General features: G+C 39.1%; 1 protein-coding gene across 3 annotated transcripts in view; it reads left to right on the top strand.

Moving 5' to 3' along the window:
* The window catches only part of cdk14 (cyclin dependent kinase 14), a 252733-nt gene that overhangs the window by 67649 nt on the left and 161167 nt on the right, over window positions 1-23917 (top strand). Inside the window, exon 1 of one of the 3 annotated variants that reach the window (XM_079837694.1) lies at window positions 5617-5913. The exons of 1 other annotated variant lie outside the window; for it this stretch is intronic. The gene's annotated coding sequence lies outside the window, so the exon portion shown is untranslated. Of the gene's footprint in view, window positions 1-5616; window positions 5914-23917 lie in introns of those variants that run through there. One more of the 3 variants, XM_079837695.1, reaches the window with a different exon arrangement.

The following is a 23917-nucleotide window of genomic DNA, read 5'->3' on the forward strand; positions in this document are numbered from 1 at the left end:
GCTGCTCAAAATACCATCATATCCCAGCAAACAGCACTGTTTTGGATGTTCGGTAAGTTCTGTCTCGAAATATACTTAATAAAAGCAAAGTTTGGTGTTTAAAATGGCAATTTTAACACTAAGCGGGTCAGAAGTAAATTTTTTTGGGTGGTCTGGACCAAACTAATCAAGTGAACCCGAACTACAAGTGTGAACACAGGGTATGCTGCGTTCACACCATAGACCGTAAAAAAATATGGACGACGCGACTTCATTGACTTCCGCTGGCCAAAGTTGAAGCTTTCATAGGCCCGCTCACGGCGCTGACATCTTGGGACCGAGTCTGCGCAGTAGAGAACAGGAAGTAGAGGCGCGATTATCAAAAGCCCGCCCACACTCTCGCAGATGCAGAACAATTCATTATGTTGGTGTGAAATAAACAGTTATGGAAGTGTAGAAATTAAAGCTAAAGCTCCAATCTCCTCCCAAAAATCCAGAAAAAAGTCAGTTAGTGCCTCAGTGACAAGTTCACTCGGAGAAGCCGTCAATCTCAGCTGTCAATCATGACGTCACACCCCCCGTTTTTATAGCATCAAATAACTCACTAAAACTAAACTTATTTAAAAAACGAACACTTGAAATGAAATTATTGTAATAAAAACTGCCTAAAATTACAGAAACCATCTTTAGGAAACAATTATTTGAAGTGTAATTAAATTGTTTAGTGTGTCTCGCGCCCATTCAAATACATGGAGGGGTGGGGTTTAGGAGCTATACTGGGACCGGCCACCGGGGGGGCGATCGAGGCGCAGAAGCTTCAATTTCTGACTGGAGCACTACAGGCTTGGTTCACACCAAACGCGAATAGAGTGTCAGAAGCGAGTGATTTCAATGTTAAGTCAATGGAAAGGCACGTTGACGCACATCTGGAGGTCTTGTGGCGAATGACGCGGATTTGACTCAAATTGAGCGTCTTGCGCGTTACGCACAAGTGGTGCTTTTTGTGCATTCATGCGTTTGAAGCAAATTTGCGTCTGACGCCTGAGTTGACAAATTTGAACTTTGCCGTCAATTTGCGCCGCGTTAACCAATCAGGAGCCTGCTTGCTGCTGTCACGTGGTAAAGTGACGTGATGAGAAACCCTGCACTATTTAAAAATACTACTATTGTATAACAAAATGTTGTTTTAAGACTTTTTCAGGTGAGAATGTAGTTGTTTAAAGCTCAAATCTGTGGTTTATTTATAAAGAGAGCACCTATTTAAAACAAAGAATCTTGCATTTTTGAGTTATGAGATCCAGGCGATCACCGGGCGCTCAGCGCTCATTAACCCCAGAGAGAGCAGCCTTTCCTCTGCTAGTCCTTCTGACGTTTGCCGCTGGCTCTGATGTCCTGTAGTGGTTCGTCTTGTGTAGATCTAACAGGCGATCTTTGGTGTCATGAATCTATAATTTGTTGTCTGCCAAATCGTTTTGAATGAGGGCAAAGAGAAGTTTCATAACTTTATTTTTTAAAGATATTTAAATATACATGCAGTGAAGATAATGTAGGAGTTGTCTGGACCACATTTGTGTTGCTATTAATATTTAATATATATATTTTTAATGAAAATGAAAAGAGGCACAGTGGTGTTTTATGACATATTTTTCCTAGAGCGCCTTGCATGCGTGTCTATTTCGCTTCAAACGCTCAATTTATACGCACGTCCAATTCGCTGTGGACGTGCAAATGGATTCAAAATGTTAAAGCGTCCAACTAGACGTGGTAGACGAGATTTTGACGCTCTATTCACGTTTGGTGTGAAATGAACGCAGCATTAGTCTTTGCTGTTTTTCAGTTGATGCATGAACAGAACTTCATTTGTTGCGCATCCCATCCAATAAATCGCAATAAGCTTTGTGCTTTGTTACTAGATAGCAAGATACAAGATAAAATCCGCTCTTAGGACCTTTTACAACAAGTGTTGCTTTGCAACATCAGGAGAAAACATGAAGACGAAGATATTCGAAAAGGTGTCTATCCAGCTTGTGTCCCACAAATAGTATGAATCAAATATTTTTCTAACTAATGTTTAATTTTCTTATATTCTTTAGGTTACCATTATTTACTGAAAATCGTTTAAATGTTTTATAGGCTGTAGTGTGTTGTTTCACTGACGGAAGTGCTAAAATAAACACGCATGCTTATGGATGTTTCAGCCTCAAATTATTTCAAAATGTAGGCTATAAATCTGGCATAGACTACGGTATTTAAAATAGCATATATGCATTAGTTACATTCTCAATTTAATTTACAGAGCAATCCCTGCTAAGTTTTTAGTTTAGCTAATACTATAGAAGAGGATTAGTGTGTGTGTCGCACTCACAACAGACTCGCAACGGGGGCGTGGCATCACGATGGTGGCGCTCCATCGTGGTGTTGGTCAGCCATCACGATGGACGATGATATCAATTATATACGGCACAACCCTATTGTCAACCACCTTTACAAGAAGCACTTGCTGACCTCATTGATGGTTTTGATGGTGAACCAGCACCAAACCATCACTGGACCATGCTTGTCTAAGTTGGTCCAAAAACCCTCTTTGAGCATGTCCTTTATTAGCCTATCATCTTAAATGGTTGTTTTCCATGTCGGATCTCTGCAGATTGAGGGTTTAAGAGCTTGGTGCAGTTGTTTTTTTCTGGTGTGCGAATAAAGACTATTAAAGGCTCATAATAGCAATGTCCCATTCCTATGGCAACACGCGTGTCCCTCAAGGTTGCTGTGCGCGATAGTGTTTCATGCAATCTCCTGTGAGAGCAGATAGCAGCGTTTTTACGGTTCACCCACTGCCCTTGGGTGCTCACCATGGGCCGCGCTCAATCTCTTCTGTGTTGCTGATAAGGCAAATAGTGTTTTTGTGGAAGCCCCTGTTTTATTGAATTGTAGGTCAAGCGGTGACCTCGTACGGACAGCCGAGCCTTATCGATCTGTGTGAAGTTAAACTCAGTAGAGCTTATCCAGGTAAACAAGCCATTTCTAATGTGATGTCATTTACTGTGTGTAAAAACTCACTAATGTTAGAGGGCAAACTGTCATTTTAGTAGGGCTGTCAAAGCGATTAAGCGCATCTAACATACAAGTTTGTGTTTATATAATGTGTGTGTGTGTGTGTGTGGTAAATTTGTGTGGACAATTTGCCACATTTGTCCCAAATTCTCATTATTTATCACAATTTGATCTGATTTTTCAGTCATTTTGTAATTGTTCTCACTGGTGATTTTATTATTAGATTTTTTTTTTTGTAATATAAAAAATACTTTTTACATGGAAAAATACTGTTTTGTTGCCGTTTAAGTCGGCATTTTATGTAAATTTGCCCTATCAATTTTATAAAAATTAATGTTATTGATCTTATTGGGAACAATTCCTCCATGCATGATATTTTTGACGTAATTTTTGGTAACCCTTTACTTAAAGCTTTTGATGTATGATGCATTATAAAGGTATTCATAATGTATGTTATAATGCATTATATCGTTTCATAAATAAGTGTAACCAAAGTTACTGTAAAATGCATTTGCAGATGAAAATAGATTCGTGTTATAACTGTGGTTACAATTATTCATGAGATCATACAATGCACTATAAGGTACATTACAAGGCATAATTAATGCATTAAAAAATGCATTATACACTCACCTACAGGATTATTAGGAACACCTGTTCAATTTCTCATTAATGCAATTATCTAATCAACCAATCACATGGCAGTTGCTTCAATGCATTTAGGGGTGTGGTCCTGGTCAAGACAATCTCCTGAACTCCAAACTGAATGTCAGAATGGGAAAGAAAGGTGATTTAAGCAATTTTGAGCGTGGCATGGTTGTTGGTGCCAGACGGGCCGGTCTCAGTATTTCACAATCTGCTCAGTTACTGGGATTTTCACGCACAACCATTTCTAGGGTTTACAAAGAATGGTGTGAAAAGGGAAAAACATCCAGTATGCGGCAGTCCTGTGGGCCAAAATGCCTTGTTGATGCTAGAGGTCAGAGGAGAATGGCCCGACTGATTCAAGCTGATAGAAGAGCAACTTTGACTGAAATAACCACTCGTTACAACCGAGGTATGCAGCAAAGCATTTGTGAAGCCACAACACGCTCAACCTTGAGGCGGATGGGCTACAACAGCAGAGGAATAGGAAAAATAGGAAAAAGAGGCTACAATTTGCACGAGCTCACCAAAATTGGACAGTTGAAGACTGGAAAAATGTTGCCTGGTCTGAAGAGTCTCGATTTCTGTTGAGACATTCAGATGGTAGAGTCAGAATTTGGCGTAAACAGAATGAGAACATGGATCCATCATGCCTTGTTACCACTGTGCAGGCTGGTGGTGGTGGTGTAATGGTGTGGGGGATGTTTTCTTGGCACACTTTAGGCCCCTTAGTGCCAATTGGGCAGCGTTTAAATGCCACGGCCTACCTGAGCATTGTTTCTGACCATGTCCATCCCTTTATGACCACCATGTACCCATCCTCTGATGGCTACTTCCAGCAGGATAATGCACCATGTCACAAAGCTCGAATCATTTCAAATGGGTTTCTTGAACATGACAATGAGTTCACTGTACTAAAATGGCCCTCACAGTCACCAGATCTCAACCCAATAGAGCATCTTTGGGATGTGGTGGAACGGGAGCTTCGTGCCCTGGATGTGCATCCCACAAATCTCCATCAACTGCCAGATGCTATCCTATCAATATGGCCCAACATTTCTAAAGAATGCTTTCAGTACCTTGTCTAATCAATGCCACATAGAATTAAGGCAGTTCTGAAGGCGAAAGGGGGTCAAACACAGTATTAGTATGGTGTTCTTAATAATCCTTTAGGTGAGTGTATATAAATGCTTTAAGTAGAATGTTACCTAATTTTTAATCGTATTGATAATGTTTAAATCAAGCCACATTTAGATATATAGTGCTTTATACAATACAGATTAATAAACAGGAAAATACCAGTGTTGTAATATTCATAAATTATAAAAAAAAATTCAGTGTTAGCTTTGAAGCAGCTTCAGACATTATTCAGTTCGATAGTGTCGATATTGCAAAGCTAGTGTCATGATCCAGCTCAGTTCAGTTCAAATTTTGAGAACAATGCAAAAAAATCCTAGCAGTCCTAACAATAGGTTTCATGTTTCAAAGTATATATCCCTATGTCTTTCATTTGATTTTGCAGTGATGTGTGTCCTGAACATGTTCTTGACAGGTTTTGTGAGGTGCTGCTCTCACAGGGTGTCATGTCCTGATCCCGATCCCGTTCCCCCTCCCTCTCTCCCGGGTGTTTGGCAGAAGCTGCGGTGATGCAGGACATCTGGAGCGTGCAGTATTTGCCTGTCCTTTCTGATATTGTTGTTAATGTTGCTCACGATTGATGGCAGCTTGGCAGGCCGGCGTTTCATATTTCACTGAAGCTGTGCCGGGCTGGAGTGAATCAATAACTTAGGGAGAGAGAGAGAGAGAAAGAGAGAGCATGCATGGGTTGCACGGCTGATGCTGCAGACGCCGCTACTGCCTCCCGCTTCCTCAAACTCCTCCGGATCAGACCATCTCCGCTCGCGGGGGGGGCGCCGCTCACAGCTCGTGTCATTTCCCTCTGAGCGGGGGCGGCTCGATGGGGGCACGAGCCGTGTCGCGTCGCATATATAATGCGACTGACGAGTTGTGATGAACGGACGGTGCATACCAGCTGCATTACAGTGACACTCAAGGCGTCAGTTTGAAAGATTCCCCCCGGCATTCACTATCCCTTTTATTTTAGTCTGCTCTCCGGGCTCTCAGCCGTCCGAGCCAACAAGAGATGTTTTGAATGCGCTTCGCTGGCCTGCATACGTTTCGTCTGCATGCGAGAGGCACTCAGGTGAGCTGTTTCCTGCAAACAGTGACTGCGATAAGGTAAGAGCACAGCACGACGAGCACGGCTTCCCCTTTCTCCCTTTCAGTGCATGCTTTGTGCATCAGCAGAAACAGTCCCCAGATGCTGCGATCACGGGTTTATGTTGCCCACACGAACATGCACACGGCTTGTGCATTGCCAGTGCCATGTCCAGAGCAGGTCGGCCCACCTGAGAATCGTGCTGGTACTTGAGACATAACGACGTGCTTCGTGCATGTGTCCTGCAGGATAGCGCGTTGATTAGAGATGCTCTAGTTGTTATGATCAGCCGTCTGTCGCCATCCTCTCTGTGCTCAGCATAAGACTTCCTGCCCCAGGGATGTGGTGATGGTGGGGAGGGAGATGATGGAGGAAGAAGCAGGCCACTCTTCCATCTGTGTTAACGCCTCGCAGCATCCCGCCGCGGCACAATCTCCTGCGTGCAGCCCGAGGCCTGTGGAGATTCCATCGGCAGCTTTATCAGGACGCAGGAGCGGCGGGAAGGATTAGACCCGATAGGGCGACAAGCACTGACATGTGTCACTAACACACTGTGCGAGAGAGAGGAGATTACGGGGAGGACGGCTGAACTAGGGCACTCGTGCAGGCGTGGACCAAATAGAAGTTGCAAAAGTGTGTTTATGAATTCATAGCTGCTTCATTTCCAGATGTTAGTGCTTATTGCTTAAAAACCGAATCAATTATTGTAAATAATATAGTAATTTCTATCCATCCATCCATCGTTCTGTCCGTCGTTCTATCCATCCATCCATCCATCCATCCATCCATCATTCTGCCTGTCATTCCATCCATCCATCATTCTGCCTGTCATTCCATCCATCCATCCATCGCCTGTCATTCCATCTGTCGCTCCATCCATCCATCCATCCATCCATCGTTCTGTCTATCGTTCTATCCATCCATCCATCCATCCATCCATCCATCCATCATTCTGCCTGTCAGTCCATCCATCCATCCATCGTTCTGTCTATCGTTCTATCCATCCATCCATCATTCTGCCTGTCAGTCCATCCATCCATCTATCGCCTGTCATTCCATCTGTCACTCCATCCATCCATCGTTCTGTCTATCGTTCTATCCATCCATCCATCATTCTGCCTGTCATTCCATCTGTCGCTTCCTCCATCCATCCATCCATCCATCCATCGTTCTGTCTATCGTTCTATCCATCTATCCATTCATCATTCTGCCTGTCATTCCATCTGTTGCTCCATCCATCCATCCATCGTTCTGCCTGTCATTCCATCTGTCGCTCCATCCATCCATCGTTCTGCCTGTCATTCCATCTGTTGCTCCATCCATCCATCCATCGTTCTGCCTGTCATTCCATCTGTCGCTCCATCCATCCATCGTTCTGCCTGTCATTCCATCTGTCGCTCCATCCATCCATCGTTCTGCCTGTCATTCCATCTGTCGTTCCATCCATCCATCCATCCATCTATCATTCTGTCATTCTATCCATCCATTTATCCATCATTCTGCCTGTCATTTCGTCTGTCGTTCTATCCACATATCCATCATTCTATCTATCCATCCATCCATCCATCATTCTGCCTGTCATTCTATCTGTCGTTCCATCCATCCATCCATCATTCTGCCTGTCATTCCATCTGTCGTTCCATCCATCCATCATTCTGTCATTCTATCCATCCATTCATCCATCATTCTGCCTGTCATTTCATCTGTCGTTCTATCCACCCATCCATCGTTCTATCTATCTATCCATCCATCGTTCTGTCTGTCATTCTATCCATTCATCCATTGTTCTGTCTATCCATCCATTGTTCTGTCTTTCGTTCCATCAATTCATTGTTCTGTCTATCGCTCTATCCATCCATCCATCGTTCTGTCTGTCGTTCCATCCATCCATTGTTCTATGACTCCATCCATCCATTCATCCATCTATTGTTCTGCCTGTCATTCAATCCATCCATCTATCCATCCATCGTTCTGTCTGTTGTTCCATCCATCCATCCATCGTTCTATCGTTCATACTATCTGTCGTTCCATTGACTGTTCTGACTTTCCCATCCATCCATCCATATTGAATTTCACATCTTTAAATTCAAATCCGAATTGTAATTCTACATCCTTTTTGGTAATCAATTCAAATTCAGGAGTTGAATTAGAAAAAACAAGGACATCACATGCCCAACCCAGGTCTATACTGCTCAACTAGCTTAACCAGCTTCACTACATACAGCACGCTGGCAAACTAAGCTATGCCTGTGTGTGCTGCTGGCATAAACCAGCCTGGACCAGCATGGAAATTAATTTATGTGTTCCGATGTGATTAGCTTTGTAATGCGATTGCTGTATGTTTTATGAAGCTGTGAGCTTAAAACAAAGCTTTCATGTCTGTGTGTTCCATGCTGACCATTGCGACAAGGTTCATAGATGAAGCTGAGGTCACACTGTGAGGTCTTTTTAACATGACCTCACACAAACCCACTCACGCTGAAGATGTTCATTAGCGCTGACTGGTTACATTAGATATGTGCATAATTAATTTTGCAAGGGAGTAAAAACCCCTAATTGTCATGGATACAAAGTTTTAATCATGCCGGTGTCTCCCATTTGTTAGATGTTTTATGTAAATCTAGTCATTAGCCAACTGCTGTTGACCATTGCTTTGCTTTTCCGAGCAAACGTCTGCTACAATTATCAATCTAGCATTCAAAAACAATTATCGAAGCCTGTTTTACTCTCTAAACTCACTCAAAGAGCTCTCGAGCTCTCAACGTGAACTTGACCATTATAATCCACTCAAAGGCTTCGGTTACATGTCCATTACAGAGACCAGGTCTCGTCTGTGCAGCTGGATATCAACACGAATTTGTAATCCAGCTCACATTTTTACAAAATGTCACTCAGATAGCAGCCCGAGCAAAAGAGGATTCATTAAAGCGGCGCTCCGGTCGTGCACTGACTCTCTGCCAGCAGTTGTTCTGGTTTAAGGCCAGCCTGATGTCCTCTTCCCCTTCAACTAACTGAGCGCATTTCTCCTTTATAACAGCAGTAATACATTAAAGCAGAGACACTGAAGATTTCTGTCTGTTCATCCATCCATCCATCCATCCATCCATCCATCCATCCATCCATCCATCCATCCATCCATCCATCCATCCATCCATCCATCCATCCATCCATCCATCCATCCATCCATACACCCACCCACCCACCCACCCACCCATCTATCTATCTATCTATCTATCTATCTATCTATCTATCTATCTATCTATCTATCTATCTATCTATCTATCTATCTATCTATCTATCTGTCTGTCTGTCTGTCTGTCCGTCCGTCCGTCCGTCCGTCCGTCCGTCCGTCCGTCCGTCCGTCCGTCCGTCCGTCCGTCCGTCCGTCCGTCCGTCCGTCCGTCCGTCCGTCCGTCCGTCCGTCCGTCCGTCCGTCCGTCCGTCCGTCCGTCCGTCCGTCCGTCCGTCCGTCCGTCCGTCCGTCCGTGGTTCTGACCATCCATTCATCCACCCATCCACCCATCCATCTGTCCGTCCGTCCGTCCATGGTTCTGACCATCCATTCATCCACCCATCCACCCATCCATCCATCCATCCATCCACCCCCTCATCCATCCATCCATCCATCCATCCATCCATTCATCCATCCACCCACCCATCCATCCATCCATACACCCACCTATCCATCTGTCTGTCATTCTATCTGTTTGTCTGTCCTTCTGTCTATGGTTCTGACCATCCATCCATCCGTCCGTCTGTCATTCTCTCTGTTTGTCTGTCATTCTGGCTATGGTTCTGACCATCCATCCACCCCCTCATCTATCCATCCATCCATCCATACACCTACCTACCCATCCACCCACCTATCTATTTATCCATCTGTCCGTCTGTCTGTCTGTCTGTCATTCTATCTGTTTGTCTGTCGTTCTGTCTATGATTCTGACCATCCATCCACCCCCCATCCATCCATCCATCCACCTTCCATCCAAGCACCCACCCACCTACCTTCATCCATCCATCCATCCACATTAACATATCCATCCATCCACCTTCCATCCATCTATCCACCCATCCTCCCACTCATCCATCCATCCATCCATTGTTCTATCTATCCATATATCTGTCTGTTTGTTATATCTATCATTCTATGCAGATTTCAGTCAGGATTGAGCAGATTGTGTTGTTCTTTCTTTCATTCAATCTGTCTATTGTTCTCTCTGTTGTTCTATCCGTCTATCATTCTGTCTCCCATTCGTCTACAGTATCTCTCTATCTATTTTTCTATTGTTCTATCGTTCTGTGCAGATTTCAATCAGAATTGAGTCGTTCTGTCTCGCATTCTGTCTGTTGTTCTATCTTTCATCTGTCTATTTTCATATCCATCTGTCTATCATTCTATCTACAGTATCTCTCTATCTATTTTTCTATAGAATGTTCTATCTTTCTATGCCAATTTCAATCGGAATTTTGCTGAATTGTTTTGAGCAATGCAGAGAAAGATTATTGTGGTGTTGTGTGCTAGAAAAACATGAGGAAAAGGTGCATGTGCTTATTTGTAATCCACAGAAATTAAGATGAACAATATTTCAGCACATTAAATATAGAGGGAGACCCCAATAATTGCAGTACGATTGATTGGTGTCATATATCAAAAAGAAAGTATTAGTACTCATAATCAATCTCTAAATTATAGTGTAAATTCATCCCCAATAAAACAGATGGTGCAAAATAAAATAAAAACTATTTTCAGTTCTAGGAAGACACATTATCTGCATGAACATGGTGAGATGAGTTTGAGCGGAAAGCTTGTGTTGTTGAAAAACATGTCCTGGTGGAATTAATGCTGGAGTGCGTCCTGATCCTAACAGCCATTAAACCGGGCAGCAATGGCGAGGAAGTCTGCCAATTTTGTCATTAATACAGAGCAACCTTTTGTCTTCTTCTACTCTGTCCTTTTCCATCCAATTTCTATTAAAATGATGTGTAGCATTGACTTAAATCACATATTGTACTTAAATAACATTGACCAGCACTGGACACAAAACTCTTCACCCGCAGTGGCATTGCTAAGTTCTAGTTTTTTAATCAGAATATACTTCAAATACACAGTTTCTGTCAGAAAAAGCTGGAGTTGACAGTCATGTTTCATAATTCTATAGCTGTATTCTACAAACAAATGAGCTGCATTGCTGACAGCATATCTTTTTACATGGGCAGCAACTCATAAAAATATGAGCATGTTGCACTCTGCGCTTCTGCATTATGCATACACATAAAAATAAAGGTTCTGAAAGGAAGGTTTTGCAGCAGTGCCATAGAAGAATAGCCTGGATGCCAGCCGAACTTACCCCACCCACAACATTTTAGTTCGGGAAGTTCGGTCTGGACTTGATCCGTTGTGGAGCAACTATGCTTGAACCAGAGCTGTTCGGACCAATTTGCTCTGATTGGTTGCAGGTCTATCCAATTGAGTGGAGAGGCATTTTCTATCCTGGTTCGGCTGAAACACCCCATAATCACAGCCCAATGGAGCCGTATCAGACTCACATTCTGACTAGAATCTGAGTATGACGACGTCAGGCTAATAGAAGAACCTTAAAAGAACCATTTTTTTCTCTCAGTGTGAAGAACATTTCAAAGATCTAAAGAACCTTTTGTGGAATGCAAAGATTCCATGGATGTTAAGGTTTTGGGATATCAATGCCGATAGAGGATCTTTAGTTTAAAGAATGTACTTTAAAGGGATAGTTCACCCCTCAAGTTGGTCCAAACCCGTTTCTTTCTTCTGCTGGATACAAAATAAGATATTTTGAAGAATATGGGTAACCAAACAGTTGCTGACCCCATTGACTTCTATAGTATGGAAAACAATACTATGGAAGTCAATGGGTCCTATCAACTCTCCCTTTAAGTCTATTATTTTGCTTCCTACTCTGTTTTAAAAATGTAACTTGCATTTCTATCTTTTGGCCATTCATGCATACTGATAGATGTGTTGGTGTGTGACAGCTGAGGAGAATACAGGTGTTTCAGTCTTCTGGTAATTGCTGAGATTATAGCTTTCATTCAGAGGAGGTTTGGATCAGTAACTGAACAGACTTTAGTCAGAGTAGACCGTAAATTTGATTTGAGATTGTCAGTAAGGCTGCAGTCCGTTCAGTAAGTCATGTTGTGTTCAGGCTTTATCGTTCAGCTGACGAAACATTCGTTTTTTGTGAGCTGGAGGTCTGTACAAAAAAACAAAGTAATTTAATATTTAGTGACCTAGTACTACAAAACAATACAATATAAACTACTGTTCAAAAGTTTGGGGTTGGTAAGATTTTTAAAATGTTTTTTGAAAGCTTCTGCTCACCAAGGATGCATTTATTTGATCAAAAATACAGTACAATGGTAATACAATTTAAACTGTTTTGTATTTGAATATATTTTCAAATGTAATTTATTCCTGTGATCAAAGCTGAATTTTCAGCATCATTACTCCAGTCTTCAGTGTCACATGATCCTTCAGAAATCATTCTAATATGATGATTTGCTGCTCTAAAACATATTATTATCAAAGTTGAAAACAGTTGTGCTGCTTCATATTTTAGTGAAAACCGTGATACATTTATTTCAGGAATATTTGAACAGAAAGTTTAACCCTCTGGTGCTCTTCGATCATTTTTGACCATTTTTTGATCATTTTTTTTTATTAAATTTTTTACTTAATTGGAATGGTACGAAATTTGGTAAAAAATAGTCACACTTGTATTGTTCATAGTCAAAAATGAACGCATTGGAAATGAATGGGACTAATTTCATCCAGTGGAAACGTTTGGTATTGCACACAAACAAATTCTTATGCTGCGTTCACACCAAACGCGAATTGAGCGTCAAAATCTCGTCTACCGCGTCTAGTTTCACGCGCAAACATTTTGAATGCATTCGCGCGTCCGCAGAGAATTGGACGCGCGTAGAAATCGAGCACTGGAAGCGAAATTGACGCACGTTCAAGGCACTCCAGTAGAAATATGTCATAAAACGCCACTCTGCCTCTTTTCATTTTCATTAAAAATATATATTAAGCATTAATAGCCACACAAATGTGGTCCAGGCAACTCCTACATTATCTTCACTGCATGTATGTTTAAATATCCTTAAAATATAAAGCTATGAAACTTCTCTTTGCCCTCAGTCAAAACGATTTGGCAGACAACAAATTATAGATTCATGAGAGCAAAGCTCGGCCGTTAGATCTACACAAAACAAACCACTACAGGACATCAGAGCCAGCGGCAGACGCCAGAAGGACTGGCCGAGGAAAGGCTGCCTTCGCCGGGGTTATGAGCAGTGATTGCCCGGTGATCGCCTGGATCTCACAACTCCAAAAACACAAGATTATTTTTTTTAAATAGGCGCTCTCTTTACAAATAAACCACAGATTTGAGCTTTAAACAACTACATTCCCACCTGAAAAGTCTTAAAACTACATTTTGTGACACAATAGTACTATTTTTTATTTATGCAGGGTTTCTCATACACGTCACTTTACCACGTGACAGCAGCAAGCAGGCTCCTGATTGGTTAACGCGGCGCGAATTGACGGCAAAGTTCAAATTTTTTAACTCGGGCGTCAGACGCGATTTCGCTTCCAACGCTTGAATGCACAAAAGCACCATTCGCGTGTAACGCGCGTATCGCGCAAGACGCTCAATTCGCGTCCAATTCGCGTCATTCGCGCGAACTGGACGCGCGAATGAGGCGGATTCGCGTCCTTCGCGCCGCGAGACCTCCAGACACGCGTCAACCCGCCTTTCCATTGACTTAACATTGAAATCACTCGCGCCAGACGCTCTATTCGAGTTTGGTCTGAACGCAGCATAACACTGTAAAAAATGTTATGTGCTATTTACTTTACTAATATTACACATAATATTTTTGAGTATTTTTTTTAATGCAATTTACCTGAATAAATGATTTAGTCTATGAAACTATTAATTTAATATTTTAGTGAAATGTGCTTTTTTATTTTAAGTTTTAAGTTTAAGACTTAAAATACAACACTGATTGTATTCACAATTTTCTTAAGAAAAAATACACTATTTTTAATTAACACCTTCATTTATTTTGTGAAAATTACAAGAGCATGATTAATTTTTTTACAGTTTACTCAAAGCTAATTTTTTGAGATATCAACCTCAAATTTGGAACACAGCTTGTTCAGATTTATGGCTTTGATTTTCTAGCAGTTTTAGAGTAAAACATGTTTTTGAAAATATATATTTTATATAAAAACTGAAATATTTTTGTGCATGTTTCATAACAATAAACATAAAATGAAACATTTATTTTTTGAGTTAAACTTTTTCACTTCAGCAATAATTTGCCAAGTGTCAAAAAGAGATCAAACCTAAATCTGTGCTCTAAAGTATTCCGAGATTTATGACAGTTTAAGTTGAAAATGTCATTTTCAGGCCTATGCTCAAAAAGTGAATAAATGGATTAATACAACTTAAATATAATTTAGTACCATAAAATCCCCTAAAAATACAAACTGTAAAATAAAAAACATTATCAAACTAAAATATCATACATTAATTTCATTGGAATAAAAAAATCTGTAATTTTTGACCGACACGCGAAGAGCACCAGTGGTTATCAGCATTTATTCGAATTATAAATCTTTTGTAAGACTAATGTCACTTTTGCTCAATGTAATGCATTCTTGCTGAATAAGTATCCATTTCTTTAGTCCTAACCCCAATCTTTTATACTGTAGTGTATTGCAAACAATTCTGTATCTGTTCAGAATGACATACTAGCATAGCCTACTGCTTTTGCATATTGCATACTGTTTTTTTATATTTATTTTTTTATATGTGAAACGGTAAACATTTATGCAGTGATAAGATATTCAAATCACTAGTTTGCAATGTTCTTGTCACATTAACTTATGTTGCACGTTTAGTGATCATTTCATATTTATTTTCGTTTTTATTCTCTTTTTCTGTAAAAATATCTTGGCAATCCAATTAATAAGTCAACGAGGACATGTTGGAAGTCTTTGTTGTAGCTATTGTGCACCGGAAGCAAACTGCATAACTGAGTAGTGACCATTCTGAACATACTCAGTTACAGATACGAACTCAGTCTTTTTCTCTAAACTAACTCGTGCTGGGCGGTATGACCAAAAATTTATATCACGGTATTTTTCTAAATTATATCGGTTTCGCAGACGGTATTTTTTTCCCCTATGCATGACCGGGTGTTAACCACATTCTCTACTGATTGAGAGAGGAAATACTGCAGTAGATTGACTAGAATGCCCTATTTTACTGTCATGATGAGTGAATATTGCAGAAATATTCCACACTAGAGTTAATACAGGTTTGCAAAGCCCCATTAAATGATGCTGTGGGGAGACAACAACCAATAAAACACAGACCTGCAACACACTCATTACAGACATCTGAATATTAAAATTTGACCACGGAGAGAGAAAAAACTGAGTTGAGGGCACCTTAAGCATTTTAAAAATCTAACCCTATATAACAACAAACTGCCAAAACGAGGGAGAAGAACATTTAAAAGGTCTACGGATATTTTCAGTCCATTTAGGAGCACTACAGTCTCATGAGCAAATGACACACGTCAGTTTAACACAGAATAAAGCAGTTACTTTTTTGCCCGTTCTTCTTTGAATTGTCAGTCTACATCATTGTCTTCGGTGTAGTAGAATAATCCATCGTGTCATCGCGGTCGTGATCAGACGTACGGCTGTAGTATCAGTGTCCTTGTTTGCACATGCATTTCATTTGAAGAAGACGTGATGAAATATGTGCGCATAGACGCTGCTGGTTCATGTTAAGAGCACTAGAGTATATGAAATATGTCCATAAAAAACGTAAACGTGCTCGCTCCGGTCTATATATTTGCAATAATATGATCCATGTGGTGACCGATGTTAATCTCATCACATCTCCCTTGCGCATGCCGCGTGTTGTTTGAATTCTCAGCTGTAATCATGGCTGAATCCGAAATCACCCCTATACCCTCAATTAGGGCATTATTTGAAGGGACAGCCATTTGTAGTTGTGTCCGAAATAGTTGACGTTACCTAGTGCACTCATTCAATCCCACATTGCACCGCAATAACAAGTGTTCAGCCTATGTACACTCAATGGCTGTCTGAACTAGGGCTGGGCGATAAAACGATAACGATATGTATCGCGATAGACACGTCATCGATATCAATAAAACATGCGTTCGATAAAACGTTCGATAATTTTTTTTTCTGCCTAGGAAGAAACCAGAGGTTGCGAAGCAAGTTTGGTTGCATGAACAAAGGCACTCGCTCAGTAGTGACAGGCTAACAGCCAATCAGGTAACCGTATCTCATTTGGTTGCCCCATATCGTTGTCTCGTGTTGGATTCTTCAGTAAACAGAACCGGCGTGGAGTGATACGTGAAAAATGAGTGCCGCAGCGAGCAAGGAAATTGTTGCTCGCCAGTATGGCAGTTTTTTGGATTTTATAAGTCTGACCGTCGTCCCCACCAAGACTGGTAATACCACAAACTTGTTTTACCAGCCTTGTTTACTTTCGTCTGGCTCCGTAGCGCGAGCCTCCGCTGACAGCGCACACACGCGCGCTTCGTTCGTTTGGGGACGTGTTTATACTCGACGCACTCGCTGTTGTGCTATTCTTGACTTTGGCTGAATCCGAAATCGCCCCCTAAACCCTCAATCACTATTCTCTAGTCCACTGATACAGTTCACTTGAAGGAGTGAATGAAAACGAGTGAGCGTATTCGGACAACCGCTGTGTGTACATCGGCTGGACACTCGTTATTGCGGTGCAAAGTGGGATAGAATGAGTGCACTCAATAACATTCATTATGGTTTGGGACACCACTACAAATGGCTGTCCCCTCAAATAGCGCCCTATTTAAGGGTATAGGGGGCGATTTCGGATTCACCATTTGAAACTACATGGAGAGGTAATGTTACTCTGCATCTGTGCCTTATTGACAAAGCATCTAAACGGTAACAGTTACAAAGAACAACGGAGGCACTGCACCTTAATGTTAAGAGATAATTGTTAAGTGTTCATTGTGATTTTAGACTTGTGTTTATATTTTAATCATTTGAGTGTATATCACTTATATCGTGATACAGTTTTCAGCCATATCGCCCGGCCCTGAATTCACTCACTCGTTTTCATTCACTCCTTCAAGTGAACTATATTCAGTGGATAACGTAGGGAATAGTGAATGAGGGTTTAGGGGGCGATTTTGGATGAAGCTATATTAGGCTGTAATGCGATCTCAGCTGTGTCCTCACTACAGTGCAACAGTGAAACGGGACCCCACTCAAACAGTGACGCGCTGCGCCACGCTCCGAACGTTGTTTAAGCGGCATTTACCGGTGTTGCGGTGTAATCAAAATTCATTTCATAACAAAAATAAACACCGGTATGAACCTGTATACCGCCCAGCTCTAGTTTCCTAGTTGTCTGTGTCTGTGTAATTCTCTGATGTCGTTGAGAGATTCATTCATTATGAAGAGATCAGAGCTGCTTTCACACTGAGATTATGGACTGGAAAGCTTTTTTCTCGCTGAATATTGTCAAAAAGCTTACAAACACAGAATTTTCCCTACATCGCCCAGCCCTAAACTCCTATAGTGGAGAACTAGAACATTATTATTATCAGTCTTCCTATCTACATGGCTTGTTTGGTTTGGATTTCCTCTTTACTCAGACAGTTTTCATTTCATGAAAGTGGTTTTCTGTAATCAGGGAGTGTTTTCCCAATGGATTCTTAAATATGAAGGATTGTTTCTCAGCTGTACATGCTTTAGCCCTTTTGCTGGAGTCACTGTCATCCATTTTGCAGTACCGTTCCTGACAGCCGTCCTGAATAACGCCATTGGCAACCTCTGCGATGACAAACAGCACACGCTCGCCGCTACATTACAGTACAGCTCAGCATGTTCATTTCATTCATACAACTCCATTCGTTTCAGGACTGTCAATGATTTACAGATCAGACCCCAGTTATAAATTCTGTCTAAATAGGAAGCATGTGGGGCATACATGATCTGCAGTGGCCCCAAAAGTCCAGATTCTTATTTTTTTATAAAAATAAAAATAACATAAAATAAATATCTTAATTATTTATTTGTTTGCTTGATCTTATTTGGTCTTATTATTTATTTATTCATTTATTTTTATCATTTCTTTATTTAATCTTATTTTTAATTTAATTTTATTTATTTATTTATTTATTTATTTATTTATTTATTTATTTATTTATTTATGTATGTAATCTTATTTATTATTATTTTATTTATTTAATCATATTTATTTTTTCTTATTTATTTATTTAATCTTTATTTTTGTATTTTATCTAATTTAATAATGTAATTGATCATTTATTTAATCTAATTTGTTTATCTTATTTATTTTATTTATTTTACTTATTCTTGTTTATCCTATTTAATTAGATTTATTTTATCTTATTTATGTATTTTATCTTTAATTAATTATTAATGTATTTAATCGTATTTATTATTTTTATTTGATCTTATTTATTTATTTGATCTTTATTTATTTATGTAATCTTAATTTTATTTTGCTTCATTCTATTTAATCCTTTTTAGTTTCATACTTTATTCTATTTAATCATATTATCTTTTTTCTTATTTATTTTATTTATTAGTTTAATCTTATTTATTTGATCTTATTTAATCCTATTTACATTATCTTAATTTATTTCTATTTATTTTATTTTGCTTTATCCTATATTTAATCCTGTTTATTTTCATATTTTTCTATTTAATCCTATTAACTTTATCTTATTTCTTGTATTTATTTATTGAATCTTATTTATTTGATCTTATTTTATTTCTATTCATTTATTTATTTATGTAATCTTAATTTTTTATCTGGTTTTATCCTATTTAATCATATTAACTTTATTTGATATTTATTTATTTGATCCTATTATATTTCTATTAATTTATTTATGTAATCTTAATTTTTTATCTGGTTTTATCCTATTTAATCCTAGAACTTTATCTGATATTATTTATTTGATCTTATTTTATTTGTATTAATTTATTTATTTATGTAATCTTAATTTTTTTATCTGGTTTTATCCTATTTAATCCTATTAACTTTATCTGATATTTATTTATTTGATCTTATTTTACGTTCTGATTGTAAAGTGTGTTTGTGCATCTTTCTTTGTGTTATTCAGAGGCTTTTATTCTGTGCCATACGTGACTAAGAGCATCAGACGTGCTCGAGCTCTTTATGAATCATGAATGCTGTGTGCCGTGAATCTGAGCGCATCCCACCCGTTCAGCAGTGAAATAGTCCATCAGATGTTTCTCACACCTAAAAGGGGCGTCTGGCACATGAAAGCCAGTCCTCGTGCGAGAAGGTCAGCGGCAGATGGGCGAGTTTGTTTCAAAGCGCTCCCGATGCGTTTGTGATGGCAGAATGCTGCTGTCTTCCAGATGAAGAGATAGTTGAGTCAGATATTGACGTCGGAGCACTACTTAGACTATTAAACACAAACTCCAAGCACATCAGTGTCTGCAGCTTTAGTTGCAGGAGCGTTGTTTGATGCCTCTGTTCATGAATAGATGTGAAGCTACCAGTGAAAAACAGCGCAGAGTCTCTCTTTGTGTTTTTTGGCAGTGTAACAAATAACCACTGAGCATTGATGTCCAGCTTGCGGTTTCCAGTAAGTGCTTTGAAATCCCACATACAGTCACAGACGGTCGTCATCGTGTTGTTGAAGATGCTGCAGTAAATCAGTGCGTGTTGATTGTACATGGGAAGGTAAATGTTATGTCTGTCTAGGGACGCTGCTAATTGCTCTCCTCTGCTCGGTATCGGCTAGAATAAAAGCACTTTATTAGTGTTGTTTGATATGGATGAATCACAGACTGTTAATTGTGTGTGAGTCTGTCGATAGACAAGTGAGGAATAAGAACTGGCTTATTCTAATGTGAATAGAAATAACTGGCTTTTTTATTTTTTTATATGTTCGCGTGGTTTTTACATTCAGAAACATCATAATGAATAAGTAATGGGCTATTTTCTGCCTTGGTTTTGAGGCTTTCTAAGGAAACGGTTGGTTTTGATGGGCGTGCCGCGCTGAAGACTTGGAAGTAAACGCCCACAGCTAGGATTGGATAAGATTTTTCATATTTAATGAGCTTCAGCTCCCCTCAGTACATGTGGAAATTGTTTTCAAAGCGTCTGGAGAAACACTCACAGGACTCGCAAAATATCTTTATCAAACAAACACAAAGATTCATCTCTCATCCACCCGCGATTGTTTGGAATGTTGTTGCCCGATCAGTGAATATAAGCGCGAACCGTACACACACACACACACGTGCGCACGCACGCAAGAAAGGAATGTTATTTCACAATTTAAGATAGCCCATCTGCAGGCTGAAAAACACATAGCCCTAGGGACGTTGGGCTTTTAAAAAAGTCAAGTCAGAGCCCTGGCTTATAATGTTACAAGTCCGAGTCTGAATGAACCAATAACAGCTTCTCCAGCCTGTTACCGCGTGCTAAGGTATGTAATCAACAGATATCAAACGATCTGTAATGCAATACTAACACGAATGAAACATGTTTTACTCACATAAGTGTGTTGCACCTTTCCTGTCGGATCCAATATAGAAGGCACAGCATTGTGTTTTAATCTCAATATGTCTGCATATCCAGTCTCGACCTGTATCTGGTTTACAATAGGGGTGTGCACGAATATTCGACTATTCGAATATTCGATCTGTAATTAATATTCGAAAAATAAAAATACTATTTGAATTTTACTATGTTGCTTTGCTGGCCGTAAATGCAGTGAATCCATGATAAATCCCACTAAAACTTAGTTATAACTAAATCTACTGGGTGGCGCTTTGGAGTGTGTTAATAAGTTAAGTGTATTTGATCACATAAAGTCGTCTGCCTCGCGATGTGTGGAATTACTTAGATGAACATTGAAAGTTATCTTACAAAATGGAGTTACTTTTGATAAAATGAATTAAAGGTGAACTATGTAGGATTTTTGCAGTAAAACATCCAGAAACCACTAGGCCAGTGTTATATATTTTGTTCAGTTGAGTACTTAGAATATCCCAAATGTTTTCAACTATTTGTAAATCGTGAGAAAATTGCTATTTTAACCAAGGAGCCGAGACGTGTGAGCTATGCGTGTGAGGGAGTCGCCTGTCGATTGCGTCATATCTGCGTCACCCTCGGTCTCCGGTTTTATTCAGTTAAACACTTTACTCTCACTACAGTGTGAACAAGTGTCATAGCAGCCGCCGAGCGAACGTCATAACTTCCTTTTCAACACACTCAGATATATCTAATACGATAAACAGAGCTGGGTTACCTCACACTCAGCACTGGAGAAGAGGAAGTGCCGCCGGCAACCGTGTCAAAATAAAAGTCCCGCCAGCGACTATGCCATAATAACAGTCCCGCTCTTCAATCGCTCCTGCGGCCTTGCTCAGCTCCACAACACTCGCTCCTGCTCTGCTTCAGACTACAGTAATGTTAATAATCGCATCCATGAACATGATTTCTGCCCGAGTCCTATCCTGACTGTTTCCCACCGGCTGTGAGGTGAAGACCACATGTCCCGAGATTCTGCGCTCAAACGTGGCGTCATCAAACTACGCCTTTGTTTTGAACAGGCGACCTCTAGTGGACGGAAAAGTTACATAGTGTAGCTTTAATGAAACTGAGTTTGAGAAATCGCATCAAATCCAAACACCAGTCGAATGAGGACAGCTGTCCATCACTGTATTCACGAGTGCCGGTAAGCACTAGAGTTCACCGAGTGAGAGCGAGATAACGTATATGATAGCAAAATGATCTCGAGACAAATGCTTCCTTTAAGTTTTGTCAAGGGTTTAAGAACAGAGAACACAAAGCGCTGTTAGAAACTTCACTGCAGCGTCTGTCAGCCGGGCTTGTTTTCTCACCCGAGAATATCGTCATCCACATGATATTATTGTTTTTCTCAACATTATAATGTGAAACGATTTAAACACGATAATCATGTTCTGACTCGAGTGTATATGTACGTTCTGCACGATAACTGCCGCAGTCTGCTTTAAATGCTGCTTGAGCTTATAAGACTTTTGTACTTTAGGCCTATATTTTTTGTTTACACATATTGTTTAATGTTTTGAACTGAATGAAAACCTTAAGATATAACGTAAGCTTGTTGTGTATTTTACCGAATCATACGTTTGTTCAGAAATGGTGACGACAACTTGATGAATAATGAACTTGATGATTTATTGACGATAAAATAACGTCTTTCTCATTTTCTCAAAATAACGTCATTTAAATAAATGAATATTCGAATATTCGTTTTTTATGAGCCCAAATATTCGAATACAATGTTTTGGAAAAATGCCCATCCCTAGTTTATAATCGATTCTGCGGTGAAAGGAATCGAACAAACTCAATGTCTTACGCATGTGAGCTGGAACCGTCATGTTTATTGCTCGACCCATTTAGCTCCACGAGTCATGGGCGGACTTGAGGCGGTGTTTCTGCGTTCTAATACGTCAGTGGTAGACATATTCTGAGATCTCTCGTTTTCTGGGCCTGGTGTCTATAAAAGCTTTTCTTTGACTAACAAGGACGTTTTCAGCTCTGAAACTTACAGGATGTTCTTATATCACGATGAACTTTTATATACCAAAGGCTCAAGGGAAAGTTGATTTCTCAATTCATCACCCCTTTAAGGTTGCATTTTTCGATAGAACGAAAAAAAAAAACAGAATGCGCTCAGATGATGTTACTGTGATGTGGTAATATCTGGATTTGTTTACTGAAAAAATCCAAGCCTTAGTTACGCAGTCCTAGATTTTGTACATTTTCTTAAAAAAAAAAAATTTGAGTTGTGCTTGTTTATGCAAACATGCTTCTGTTATGCGATGGTGTTGCTAGGTGGTTGCTAAGGTGTTACTAGGTGAATGCTTTCTGTCTGAAGTCACAAAAGTCCTGCACCCTCGTGTCTCTGTGATCTTCTGGTCTGTAGATTTGGCTGGCTGTAGATCTAAGTCTGTGGATTTAATTGTCCAGCAGGTGATTTATTTATTTATGTTTTAATTGTTTGTTTGTGATTTTATTTTTTATTTTTTTAATTATGTAAAATCAAATAATTTATTTTGATTTATTTATATTTGTTTATTTATTAACTTATATGTTTGTTGATCTATTAGTTTCTTTATTATTTCTTTATTTATTAATGTTTTATTTATTTATTTTTCTAATTGTTTTTTTATTTTTTTTAAATATTATTTATTTTCTGATTTATTTGTTAATGTTCTAATTTATTTTCTATATAAATACACATTTTAAAATGATTTTAAACATTTAATTAGCTTATTTTTCTTATTTATTTGTTTTATTTATATGTGTAATTTATTTATTTTTCTAATTTGTATATTTATGTATTTAATTTAGATTTTTTTATTTCTATTTATTTTTATGTTTATTTATTTGTTTATGAACTTATTTTTTTATCTAATTATTTATTTTTTATTTACACTTGATTTATTTATTTTCTATTTTTTTAAATGTTATTCATTTATTTTTCTAATTGTCTTTTATTTTTTTAAATGTTTTATTTTGGTATTTTTGTAATTTTTTGTAATTTTGGTTTATTTTTGTAATTTTCATTTTTTTAATTTGATTTAATTTATTTATTTGTCAAGAATAAGAAGGACACTGACTTACACCATCACAAAAGATTTACTGATACTCATAGAAGGCACACATTATGAATTTCTATTTCTGTAAATTTTGTCAAACTGCTTCATTCGGATGGTACTAAATCAACACCTTGCAGATTCATTATCCCATAATGTGGCATGAATATTTAACATGTCCAGTGTATGTCAAACACCTTTGAGGAAACAGAAAGTTGTTTCTTACAGTATGAGCTAAACCCCTCGTCATGCGGTTCTGTTGTTATGAACGTTGTGCT

This window comes from Gobio gobio, assembly GCF_949357685.1.
Source record: "Gobio gobio genome assembly, chromosome: 15".
NCBI classification, from domain to species: Eukaryota; Metazoa; Chordata; class Actinopteri; order Cypriniformes; family Gobionidae; genus Gobio; species Gobio gobio.